General features: G+C 35.9%; 1 long non-coding RNA gene and 1 other non-coding gene across 3 annotated transcripts in view; both read left to right on the forward strand.

Annotated features, from left to right (window-relative positions):
* Positions 1-12116, forward strand: part of LOC131752674 (uncharacterized) — an 87375-nt gene that overhangs the window by 9129 nt on the left and 66130 nt on the right. The gene's annotated exons all lie outside the window — the stretch shown is intronic.
* Positions 5253-5379, forward strand: LOC131746929 (small nucleolar RNA SNORD22). The gene has a single exon (XR_009332708.1). It is a non-coding gene; the product is annotated as a small nucleolar RNA SNORD22 (small nucleolar RNA).

The raw sequence follows: 12116 nt of genomic DNA on the forward strand, positions 1-12116 counted from the left end.
TTAACTTGCATTAAAGCACATAAAATGACCCCAAATTAACTATACAAACATAAAAGGGGGAAATAAAGGTCTTGTGGTATCAGAATATATTAAAAAGATTTAGGATTTTATTTTTTCTTACTGCTGAGTGTTTTGTTTAGCAAACAATTCTCTAAATTACATAAATCTACTCATTTTAAATATAAAATTTGAACTCTGAAGAAAATGAAATCTCTAACTAATGAGGAAAATGAAAGTTTTTAAGTTTCACTAAAGAAGACATATATGAACATGCTTTTTTAGCTAGAATTTAAAAAGTAGAAAAGAACTTCATTTTCAATTTAGAAGTGTTTCAGACTCCACAGAAAAGTAAAATCAATGTAATAAAGATCCTCATCTTTTTACCACCAAGATTTATAATTTTTAACATTTTTCTCTATTTATTCCAAGCCATTAAAAAATAAATATACAGATGAGGACTCCAATCCCCTTTCATTTCCTGATGCCCCTCTGTCTATAGAAGTAATCACTATCTTTCACTTGATAGGTCATTTTTCATATCTCCATTTTTACTCTGTAATCACCTACTTATGTATCAAAAAACAGAAATAAAAAGTGAACAAGGTATCAATTATGAAGTTCCTAAATTTCCTGTCTCTAAATTTACCTTAAAATTATTGGAAAATTTTCAAACAAACATATTCGTTGGAAACAGTATATACTTATTTATTTTTGGTTAAAAAACCATACTGCTGATTAAATATATAAATATAAGTTAAAAGATTTCATTCCCCTGTCTCAACAAACTTTCTTGGTTGCAGAAATTGATAAACATGCCTCCTACCTCCTTTTTATTCAAATTCTTTAGAACTGGGTCATTTAAATTTTAACCATTTTCATGCTGCATAAGGGATTGGTGATATGGTTAAAGCTTTATACTTTATTACCGCCATTGCTCTCAGTTTGTTGTTTTCATAAAAAATCATGTGTTGTAGGTAGCTTCATGCATGGATATTAATTTTCATATATTACATTCATAGCATCTTGTTAGGATGTTTATTTTAAATTATTCTAAGGAGTCAGCAAAGTTACATCTGTTTTGATTTGTTAAGAAAATATCAGCAATGTCATAGTTAAATAAGTGAGCATTGACATTAGGGTGTCTTTTTTTTTTTTTAACCTCTTCTTCTGGAGCCAGATTTCCCTTAAAAAAGAAGCAAATGCGTTTCTGAAAAAGTATATTGAAACCGAGATCCTTATCTGAACACAGAATTACTGTGGATTTGCATGAACTATGCGGCAATGCATCGCCATAGACACCTCTTAACCCTCACACATCTCTCTGAGGGCATCAGAGTAGAACTCTACATCAGCACCTTTAAGGTCCTGTGTTATCTTAAGCATAATCTTAAGAGAGGAAACTTCAGAGTAACACAAAGGTGAGTTTAAATGTATTTTTCCCTATCATTTCCCTACTAATTATTTAGGCAGCAATAAATCAAGAGATACATACAGTCAATTTAAAACTTAAGTCACAATCTTAATACCCAAATGGAAAAGATGCAATTAACATACCTGGGTTTGATACTTGAGATTGCTAAACTATTTTCAACTTGCATTTATGGACTATATGCTATTTCAAGATTGGACAATTGCCACTAGTAATATTTACCTCAGGCAATATTTAGGCTAACACAGTCTAAAGATAAAGACAGGCAAGTATGCAAGACTACACCCTTTTTTCAGGTTCAAATCAGAGTATATTGTAGCCCTCAATAAATATCACTCCAGGTCTTTTATGCTAGGTGTTTAAAAAAATGGCACAGTGATTTTGATGGCATCATTTCTTAAAAGAAGATATTGCTACATAACATATTTTAAATGTATTTCTTTATAAGTTTTGTGTACAAAGTCTTTTTTCAAAGACATCACATTTTTAGTATAAAACAAATGCAGGAGTATGGAAATCTATCTTTAAAGAGTCTTCTCTTATTATAAGTCAGAAAGAGCTTCAAATATACTGACTTAGTATTTTTTCAACTTTTTCTTTCTTTTCTTCTTAGCCACCTATCATGTTCTTTAGCCTTTAAGCTACCCATATTCTTTCTCCTCAGATAACTTCACAGTCGGTGCCACTCATTGAGGTCTTTTTTGTTCTCGTTTCTCCAAAATTCTGGTCAGTTCACTAACTAACTACCTTTTAGTATTCTTATGTCTGTTTCTCATCATAGTTACACAGCAAATAAGGGCACTGGGTAAGAAGTAAGAAGACATTTTACTAAATATCTTATTGACTCTTTTCGGTCCTCAATTTCCCTTTCAGTAGTTTGGGGAATTAGAGCTAGTAGATGTCCAGGGTGCTGGGACATATGTCTCCATGATTAATTGAAATTGAAACTCTGATGAATTCTGAGCTCTCAAAATTATCTCAATATGTTACACATGGGTCAAGTGGTCCATCCTTTTAAAAATGTAGTCACACTTATACCTATTCCGTTTAAGGATTTAATTTTCACTTTTTAAATTCCTCTGTGTATAAATTCTGATTCCTAAATGTGCCATCTGAAGGGTATTCTTCATCTAAAACAGCTGACTTTTGGTGTGAGATATCATATGTAAAATTGTATACTTTAAAGAATTCTTGGACAATTTTGGCGATACATTTTACTGAGGAGCCCAGTAAGGTCAGGAAACAACATGGTCACTTCTTCGTACAGATCCTTTCTGAGTGGGGCTTTTTTGCAAACTCCACAAAATTCTTGAACCATTGAGTTACACAAGAAAAAAAAGGTATTTGCTGCGGCATGGATCTTCACTGTTATTATTGCAATCATCTGATAGGACTTGGGGATTTTGCAAATGCTGATTTAGTCATTAACACTAAGAGTTACGTAATAGACACCCTCAAGGTATTACCAAAAGTTATTATATTTCGAGTCAGCGCTACCACTATTTTTATAATAGGGAAGTTGATCATTGAGAGACTGTTGAGGAACTTTGCCAATAGTTTTACCCTTAATTTTAGCAAATTAACTCAGGTTTCTGAACAACTTAGGTAAGTTATAAAATCTCTCGCTAATTCACGCTATGCTTTATGTTTATATGAGTTTTTAACTGCGGTGTACATACGCTGAACTTCCATGGGGAATGCAAATAAAGGAATTGAACTTATAGTTTCAAATATCAGAAGCAGGGATATTAATAATAATCCAAAAATCAAGAGTGCAGCATGAGTTTTGAGAGCCTGTGGAGGAAACTACCAAATCAAGTGAGTTAAATAATAAATATAAAATGAATCACAAAAAAAACACTTGAAATATGCAGAATTGTAACAATATTGAGGGTTCTTTTCTACTAAAGCCTATACAAAATATTTAATTTATTCTTCTGGGAAATTGCAAATACCAATGTAATCAACAACTACTCAGATCATCTCATAAAGCACTTAGAAACCAATTTCCTTAACCTATTTGGCCACCAAAATTATGTCTGCCTCTAGAATAGTGTATAAACACAGAATAGATCCAAATTAAATCACTTTTGTAGCTATTCATAGTATACAAGAATCAGGTATCAATAGTCATCAAACTAGCCATAGTATGAAATTGCAGAAATGTCTGTGATTTTCTTCATCCTTCTTTAAAAAACAATCACTGTATTCAAATACCCATATAAGCCTGTGCTTTAGAAAGGAAGAAATAAAGGAGAAAAATTAAAGATATAACAGCAGATCATATTAAATCTAGAAACTAGTTCCTTAGCTGAAAATGTGAAATTAGGTATTTAATGAAAATTATGTAGAATTTCAGAAATATTTACTTAGATTTGGATGCTGTCTGTCATTATGTGAAGCTGTGATACATTATACCATATGCACACATTAATACATAATTAATGGTCTTCTTTGGACTTGGTAGGGAAAACTTTAATTCCATGACTGCTGTCAATATTAACTTGAATTTATGCATCTGAATTTCCGTTATAACTTTTTTTGAAATGGAATGTTAAACCAAAGGAAGAACTGACCTAGGAAATGTCAGCACCTAAATAATATGCATAGAATAAAATGTAACAACGTCTTTTTATGATCAAAATGTGGATCCCTTTCTCTTTTCATTTAAGATATTTATTTATTAGAGTCAAACATCAGAGGTCAAGAGTTTGATTTTCTAGTTTGTGAAATAATATTATTTTCACTCAGAAAAGGGCCTCAGAGATTACCAGGAGACAAAGAAACTGAGGTCTGAAAAGAGAAGAAAGGAATCCAAATTCATGGAATAAATTATCTAGAGTGATAGGATAGACTTCTTTCCATTTCTCGGGTGTCTCTTTAAAAAGAACTGGATAAAGGAAAACGCTTAGAGAGGAAAGCCCCACAATTCCATTTGGTTCATAGCATTTGTTTTGATAAAAGTCCTACTAAAGATAAAGCTGAGTCAATTTGTTACAATAAGAAACATCAAAATTCCTACAGAAGCACTTAACCTCTTTCTTATTCAATTTCCTCGTTTGTAAACAGTCCAATACATGTCTTATACATCTGACAATACTAGTGATGTTTATTAAGTGCTTACACCCAGTAAGTCACCAGGTCATGTGCTCTGAGTCTAATTCTCATCAACATTTATATGATGCCAGACACATTATTATCCCTATTTTGGGAATGAAGACACTTAGAAACAGGTTGACTAAGTAATAAGGCTAAGATGCTGTGAAGCCTATGGAATAGGGCTACATTTGAACCCAAAGGCCAGACTGTTCACCTGTGCATCTAACTGCTTTTTTTCCTGGCTCTTCTTCCCTTATGGTCCTAAAATATGAAGTAATAGGTGTGTGGGGGGAAACATCAGTGTATTAAAACATTTTACAAATGCAAGATAGTATTAATTCTAGAAAGGATTCTGGGTCTATCTCACATCATCTTGGGTAATCAATTCATAAATGTGCAGGTCTGATCTCTCTAATGAGTTCTATTACAAGAAAGATTGAGATAGAACATACATAGCACCATGGAAAAGCCCATTTATTCTACTTATTTATCTAAAATTCCGGCACTGAACTCTCTTGAACTTCACTGTATTAGAATTTGACCTGTTTGGATAAGACAAACTTCATTTCCACACCAATTATATTTGTTTTATGAAATCAGTTTGCTCTCAGTCATATTTCCCCGTGGTTCATCAGTTTCCTGCTTTTATCTCTGTTAGATAATCAACATATTGTATTCTGCTATTCCATCTTAATAGGAGTAATGCTTCAAAAAAAAGTATATTAGCCAACGAGGAAAGCAAGCATCCTGTCTTACCTTTGTTCTAGCCCCAGAGCCAGTAATGGTGAATCCACGGGAGCTAACTGGGAGAGAGGATGAAAGCTTGCTCTATAAGGAACTGTCTGAGGTATAGCAAATGTCTGTGGATATCACTTGCTTAGCTTTTCTTGGCTTATCCATTAACCCTAGCTGGGATAATTCTGGCTATTTTAGATACCGTGCTAATTACATGATCTTCTCATTCGGGAGCAGCTTGTTCCTTGTTCCTGTATACTCTTAGAAAGCCTCCAGCAGAGTTAAAAGGTACCATTGCTAGTTACCTGCTTGTTTGCTCAAAGGTCCAGCTTCCTTGTCTGGAGCCTGAGAATGATTTGAAGGGAAAGGAGTAAGCCATAATTCTGTTCAACTCCAGTCTGAAGTTAAGAGGTCTGAAGAAAGAACAAAGCACACATAATGGAATCCAACTCTTGAAGGATATCAAAAATGGAATTTTCTTATACAACCTACCTGTTCAAATTAGCATACAATCATTTCAGCCTTTCTAAATAAAATGTTTGTTTTATTTTTTTAAAGTATATTAGTAATAGTTGCAAATTTTAAAATTAACCTCATAGCATTTTAGTAAATGAACTGAACTTGGCGATAAGATAATTTATAGTAGCACAGGAGTGCAGCCTATCATGGCCTCCATCCAAATGAACATAGCCACCGATAATCCTTTCAAAAGGACAAAATTCTATTCAAGGACAGTGCTTGTCAAATTGCTACAATGTAGCCATTTCATAATCAATCTAAAAAGTTTATTGAATGTTAGCTCTGGGAGAGACATTGGCCATCAACATGGTTCATGATTTCATGGTTGAAAAAAAGAAAAAAATGTAGACAATCTCAGTTTTGGATCAAAGTTAATGGGCTCTGTCAAGGATTAAAAATGTGTACTTAGAAATCCTAAAATCTCGCACCTCTCAAATTTTGTCTGTCATTTTTAAAAATTTGTGTGAACAATTAAAATTTGGTTTCGTGGGGAGACTTGTTTGGACTCATAAGACTCTCTCTCGTGATTCTTTAAGCATTAATCAACTGGGTATTTCTAGATGTGAAACTCTGACTCAAATCAACTTCTCTCTTGGAGAAGAAATGTAAGTCATTGCCAGAAAATTTTCTTGTTAGTTCTCAGTTTTCTAAAAAAAAAAGTTCTTGATTTCATGTCAGGTAGTGAAACTCACTACAGAAACACATTCATTCCACAAACAGCAGTAGAGTATTTTTTATTATATGCTATATCTGAAGGGATTCCTACCAAATATTTTTCATTCACTTGAAAATACCTCTTAAGGTATTCACTTTAAAACACTAATCTAGTGTGTCTGTGTGAAACTGGAGCCTACTATAGTAAAAGTTTATTGAAGGTCAAGGGTAACATATAGTGAGGGGCTGGAGGTTACTGTGGTAATTTCCTATCTGCAGCATTGCTCTCAATTCTGAGAAATACTGCAATAAATTTGAAATTGTTTTCTAAAGTCATGTGGGTTCTCCTGAAGAAGTTCCATTATTTATCCCTGCAAAATAAATGCTCCAATCAGTCCTTCAAATGTCGTTGATTCCTTATTGCAAGAGTCACTAAACTCTTGTCAAAAAGTTTTATATTTGAATGCTTGTCCATAATTTGCATCCCTTTTTCTCTTTGACCTTTATATTCATAAGTGATTTCTGAATCAATCATTCAACCTTACCATATAGAGAAAGAGTACATTTAAACTAACACTGTGTCCCTTAGGAGAAGAATGCAAAAGAGATGCTGACTGAATTTTATAGATTATGGTCAAGGTGAAAAGACAGAAACTGGATCACTGTGTTACTTTAATTCAGGTCCTATTTATTGAGCTCTTACTTATTCTAAATACAGGGCTACACAGGAAGAAGTATATCAAAAACACAAGAAAAATATTCTCCACCCTCAAGGGATTCATAATCCAGTTGATGCAAAATCAAATAAAGATACTCAAGGTAATTAACATTTATTTTATTTAAAATATAGAGTGAGGTTAAAAAATGAAAACTATCTTTCTTTTTGATAGCAAGAAATTGTATCAAAAATCTTAAATTTGAGGAGAGCAACATTTCAAGTATGCACAATCCAAAAGGAGGAGGCATTTCAAGGAATTACATTTTTTTGGTCACTTTATTATTTTATTAGGAAGTAGACACAGGGCGAAATTACAGTTTCAAAGTTGTCATTATTCAGTGCTTTTCAAAGATAATTGATCTCCATCATGAAGATCAAAGGAGTAAATGTTCTAAACTTTCAGAATTATAAAAGTAAACACCGGATTGTATTCAGTAAAGTTTTTGGATAAAGTCTATTCTTTGATTCCTAAAATATTTGAAAATGAGAATCCAAGGATTAATCAAATGTGTCAGTTCATTTTCAGAAAAAAAAATAGACATATCTGTATTAATGTTTGTCATTTCATGTCATTTGAAGGCATTCTTTAAATCAGGTAATTAACTGCTTGCTTTAATAGTGTGTAAAAAGTGCTTTCAAGTCACTATTAGTGGACTGCAATCATATTCTCCTCGATTCCTAGAGTAAGTCCTTGTCATGAAAGGAAAGAGACACCAAGTAGGAATATTTTCTGTGTGACCAAACAAGTAACTTCTGCTGTAGAACATTTGTTCCAATAAATCGGCAGGCATTTGGAAGAACTCAGATACATTTCAAATAACACCTGGGGCCTCGGAATTCTTTCATGTCATTCTCAGTGTCCCAGGGCCCATCTCCATCAAATCAATATTATTGAAAGTGTGGGTGGCATGGTCTGAAGACAGCTAGCATAAGCATTGACCACATGCTCTGGGTCAACTCAGTGCCACCTGGGATGGCCTCAAGAATCTTCACCATCAGGCTGGGCCGTTCTTGTGGCTTGTATGCATCACACCGTACAATCTTTTCAGCAGACCTGAGAACCACAAAAGTAATTGTCTCCGAATGATTTCCAAGCAGTGAACTTGATGGATGCCATGATGCCTGTGGGGCTAGACAGATGGAGATAGGATACTCCCATCAAACGTCATTTCTGGAATGACTTGGAGTCTCGTAGCAGTAGTAGCTCATGGAAACATTGATTTGAAAGCCATTGGTCCAATGGCTAAGTGAATTCTTGCCACTTGTCTCCTTGAAACGTAGGTCTACTTTCTTAGAGCATTTATCTTACCATTGATGCCTCTTCTTAATTCCATCCCATCCAGCAGTACCACCCTCATTATTTTTCTACTCCCTCCTAGGTACCAGGAAGATGGGAAGGGGCTTGTTTTGACTTTCATTCATCCACTGTTAACCTTAGGGGGTATTTGAGCCAGAAGACAGAATGATACTTCCTAGAAATTGCCACGTCAACATCAGGGGTTTTGATTCATTTGGGGCATGGTCCTGGGAGGTTAGGTGCCAAAGAAAAGTGCTAAGATGATGATAGGCCAAGATAGTTTCCAAGATAACATAGATAGAATTGTTTTATAATGAAAACAGAATTGCAGGGAGGTGGCAAAGGGACACACTGTGAAGACTGAGGGAGCCCAGGGGGCCATCTGACCAGGAATCAGGAGGAAGCTGGTGAGGCTTTCGGAAACAGAAGCTGCATTTCCAGATGATCAGAGACTCAGGTGTGCTCTGCTACCTCTAAAGAGAATTTCAAGGGTCACGAAACACAGCTCCTGGGCTTCTGTGCTCTTCGCTAGTTTTTGTGGGATCCCCAGCAGCTCTGATAACAGCTAGCAGGCTGCTGCCCAGGAATCACCTCCCTCCCTGTGACCCTTTGCCTCGCCCCTCATGAGCCTCTCTGTATGAATACTGGCTTTTAGTTCCTTACTGTACCTCCTTGCCCCCAATGCAGCCAGTTTTGAGAGTTTTGAGTAAGTTGCTATCACTCTTATATAGTTGAATTTTAGGATGCTGGAGTCATGTAGTGGTTCCAATTGCTGAGAAAGTAAATGAGAAGGGAGCTTTTTATTTTGCTCTTGGCTTTAATGGTTTTTCTCATTGGAGGGAAATACCTGCTCTGAATGAATGGGAACACTACAGGAAGGGTAAAGAAATCATAACTCAGTGCAGAATCATCAACCTTTACCTCAGCTCCTCATGGGTCTGAAGGTAATGAGGAATTTAAAAGATTTGTAATGGCCACATATGTCAGTTCTGCAAAATAGCACAGTCTGGGCTAAAACACAGAAAAAGAAAATTGTTAAAACCTTTTGCTTTATTTTGGGTCAAATTTATATTTCCTAAAAGAGTAAAGGAAGGCATGATACAGGTGTTTGCCATCAAAAGTCTTAATCTGTATGCATTTGACTTATTATCCTAATTTAGGTACAGATGATCATTTTTACCCCCAAGAAAATGAAGTATGGGCACTTGTATTTGAATACTTTGATTTATGTTGTTTAAGGGGAAAAATGAGAATGTGTCAGATTGGACCCTACTACACACACAGCTCTGAGTCACCGTTAAAAAAAGAAATGGGATATCATAACAATAGCATGAAATACGGGTAAATATACATTAGCGATGCTTGGTTTTCAGGCAGAAAACAAAGCTTTGTTTCAAGCGATGCATTAGATAGTTGGGGTTCTCAAGACATTACACCCTTCTTTCCCCTTCAAGTTCTGAAATAAAATAAAAAATAAAACAGATGGAGACAATATCACCTCTATTACTGCTGCCGCTGATCATTTTGAAAACTGTACCTTATACCTACAAGCACGTGAGCTGAAAATCACAGCAGGGAGGTCATACAAGGAAACGTGAATTCTGCAGGCAGAGCAGTTCTTCAGGGGGAGGAGCAGAGCGATTGAGAGACAGACAGACACACACACACACACACACAGAGAAGAAGGGAATATGAAGATTTGCTGGCTCACGTGCCCAGTTTTTCCTTCCAAGCTTTCCAATTAGATGCCTGTCTGGAACAGAAGAAAGGAGAGAGCTAAGAGTATTGTGATGGTAGAATCACTCCACACATGAAAGTCAGGAGGAGAAACTCTTTCTCATAAAGATATGCATGAAAGAAATAAAAGTAGAATATAAAGGAGATAAAATAGGAAAAGGTAGATTTAAGGTGAAAGAAAACATCCCATCTTTGAGTCTTTATCTAAATTGATATTCACAAAGCAGTTGACAAATACCTATACACACGTGGTCATAAGGCAAGACTTCACCACAGAGAAGCAGGGACCAAGGCTGAAGTGACTGTCACCAGTCTTCATGGAGAGCCCTTGGGGGTTTTGCACCAGAGACAACTTCCTTCTACCCCATCCAGGGCTTATAGCTGGAGCTCCCAACTGTAGAGGGCAGAAAAGGTTGATCTCCCACCCAAGCCAGACCCAAGAAAATCACCCCTCCCCTTCCCACCCCTCTGCCAACCATTCACCTCTACTCTCACCATCACATTAATCAAGTTTTTTTTTTTTTTTTTTTTTTTAGGGGACACATTTTACTTTATCTTTTTAAGTAATTTTTATTGGAGTATAGTTGCTTTATAATGCTGTGTTAGTTTCAGGTGTACAGCAAAGTGAATCAGCCATTCGTATCCATATTTCCCCTCTTTTTGGATTTCCTTCCTATTTAGGTCATCACAGAGCAATGAGTAGAGTTCCCTGTGCTATACAGTAGGTTCTCATTAGTTACCTATTTTATACAGAGTAGCAATAGTGTATATATGTCAAGCCCAATCTCCCAATTCCTCCCACTCCCCTCTTCCCCCTTGGTATCCATACTTTTGTTCTCTACATCTGTGTCTCTACTTCTGCATTGAAAATAAGATCAACTATACCATTTTTCTAGATTCCACATATATGTGTTAATATACAATATTTGTTTTTCTCTTTCTGACTTACTTCACTCTCTATGACAGTTTCTGAGTCCATCCATGTCTCTACAAATGACCCAATTTCGTTCCTTTTTATGGCTGAGTAATATTCCATTGTATATATGTACCACATCTTCTTTATCCATTCCTCTGTTGATGATATTTAGGTTGCTTCCATGTTCTGGCTATTGTAAATAGTGCTGCAATGAACATTGTGGTGCATGTGTCTTTTTGAATTATGATTTTCTCTGGGTATATGCCTAGTAATGGGATTACTGGGCCATATGGTAGTCCTATTTTTAGTTTTCTAAGGAGCTTCATTCTGTTCTCCATAGTGGCTGTATCCATTTATGTTCCCACCAACAGTATCACATCATTTTAATAAACGATTCTGTTCAAAATTTCTACTACCGAGGCTTCTTCTAAAACTCCCTCAATAATATGTCATATGAACATTTTGTGGTCTGAGAGTCATAGTTGACAAAAGTCTTCTCCAAATATTTAAGTTTTTCATCATAATCACAAGAAGAAAACACCTTCAGCCAAGTCATGTCTGCATGTAGTCTTCATGAATTTCTGCAGGGCACAGAGACAATTTTGCTGTAAATGTTGACATGACCTGGGGCTCCCTCCTGTCTCTCCTGCATGCTCTTCTGCCCTTGGCCCTTCTGCTGATGCCAACCCTCTGCCTTTGGGGGCAGCTTCCAACAGGGCAGCTGCATGTGGGCAGAAATAACTTTCAAAGCTGCAGCCTTTCTGCACAGATGTTCTAGAGATGCTGTAGCGATGCCTGGGACTCCCACGCTGTGGGATAATTCTGGTGCACAGGTTAAGCTGACTCAGCAAACAGATTTCTACTGACCTAGTTCTAACATAATTCTAAGAAAGATAGGATTTGCCAAGGAGTCACACAGCAAAACACATGTGAAGAGGCTGCTCAGTATTCAGGTAGCCATCTTTAAGACACCCACCATTCCTGGACCAGTTAGGTTTCCCCAGAAGCCAAT

Source organism: Kogia breviceps, chromosome 1 (genome assembly GCF_026419965.1).
Source record: "Kogia breviceps isolate mKogBre1 chromosome 1, mKogBre1 haplotype 1, whole genome shotgun sequence".
NCBI lineage: Eukaryota > Metazoa > Chordata > Mammalia > Artiodactyla > Physeteridae > Kogia > Kogia breviceps.